Here is a 1,804-nt window from a genome sequence, read left to right as displayed (position 1 = left end):
TCCGGGTTCTCGGGCTGGCCGAGCCGCCGAGGGTGAGTAGCGGGGGCCTCACGGAGCCCCGGGAGGCCTCGGGGCCGCAGGTTTGGTGGGTCGGGAGGACCCGGGCTGGACGCCGCGGCCGCGGCCGAGGGTTTACTGAAGCCCCGCTGACTTCTTTGGGGAAGCTAGTGCTTCGCGGGAACTAAGTTACACGTTATCGAGTGATAGAAATCTCCACAGCCTGCCCCTCAGGTTTTCTGGTAAAAGTGTTCCCACAAAGTGAGGTCTGACTAACACGTGGGTCTCCACAAGCGGAAGCCTCAGGCGCTGTCGGTTTGGAGCTGCGGTTCTCAAGCTTCACTGTGTCCAGGACCTCTCAGCGCCGCCCAAAATGAGATTTGGACGCAGGTCCGGGTCGGGCCCTGGGTCTGCGTTTGACAAGGTCCCTCCTGTAATTCTGGGTGTGTGCCCAGGGATCATCTTTTGAGACACAGTGGTTTGGAGAAAATTAACAAAAACCAGTTGGGCAAACAGTCACAGAACCTGGAACTCTGCTGCTTCAGCCCCTTACGTTTGTAGAAGACAAGGGTGGGGTGACCAACCCAGGGTCACTTACACTTGTGGCAGAATTAGCTCCATTCTGCAGATGAGACGACCGAGGCCTAGAGAGAGGGATGTGGAACTTAGGGTGAGTTGTCCGCTGGCCAGAGGTTGTACTGCGTCAAGCAGCTGTTTTTGCTGAGGCCCTACTGTGTGCCAGGCCTGGCCCCCAGTCCTGCCAGCTGAAGGTTCAGGCCTGCATGGAGTGGGGCCCAGTGTCCAGACTTAAGGTCGGCCAGGTATCTGGCATGTATACATATGGGGTTGCAGATAATGTTTCCAGAGGATTGGTCTGGTTCCTGACCAAGGATGGTCACTTAGGTGAGATTGTGTCCTCCCCACTGCCTGGGGCTGGGCCACCCTAGGCTCCTCACTCAACTTCGCTGAGTTGCTTTGGGCCCTGTGGTCCCTGAGATCATTTCCAGCTGCATCTTTCTGTTCAGTAGATACCTGCTGGGTGCAGGGTACTGGAGTGCAAAGGTGAAGGACGCCTGGATGCTGGCCAATGTGTTGCCTACAGACAAGGCTCAGCTTGCCCTCTTGCACTAAACAAATTACTTGAAAGTCCAAAAGTTGGTGCAAGGATTGGAAGGCTTATTCAGATAACCGGTACTCAACTAAATGTCTAACCAAGGGGGTCCACTTTATACTAGTCCCAATCATCGGGGCCAACCTATCCCCACTGTTGTGGGCACAAAAAATAAGAGTACTTACTATATTTAAATCAGAGAAACAAAGCATAGCCTGGAGCTCTCCAGGGTCCACCTATACAGAAGAGTAGGAGAGGGCTCAAAAAATCAGAAACAAAGCATAGCTGGGAGCCCTCCAGGGTGCATCTATACAGAACAGCAGAAGAGGGCTCAGAAAATCAGAAACGGGTAGTAAAAGAGAATAAAGCGTTGTCATGTTAGAATTTAGGCAGGGGACTCCAGGAGAGACTTACCGGCAGCAGAGACATGGGAGCAAAATAGTCCCAGTGGCCACTTGCCTCTTGCAGCTATGGTCTTCTCTGGTGCCCAAGGCTTTCCAATTTTCGCTGGTGACCAAATTAGACTCTTGGGTCCCAAAATTATAGAAATGAACAATGTACCCAGCAGTAAAGCAAGCAACGCTTTATTTAAAGGGGATATAGACTTATGCATAAGGAGGGTAGCTACAGTAAAGCTGCGCACCCCCCCCCCAGGGGAGCTGTTCAGAGTCTTTCATAGGGAAAGAAGTTAAGGGG

The sequence above is a fragment of the Galeopterus variegatus genome, unplaced genomic scaffold, assembly GCF_000696425.1.
Source record: "Galeopterus variegatus unplaced genomic scaffold, G_variegatus-3.0.2 Scaffold3863, whole genome shotgun sequence".
Classification (NCBI taxonomy): Eukaryota; Metazoa; Chordata; class Mammalia; order Dermoptera; family Cynocephalidae; genus Galeopterus; species Galeopterus variegatus.
Note: the sequence above shows the minus strand (reverse complement) of the source record.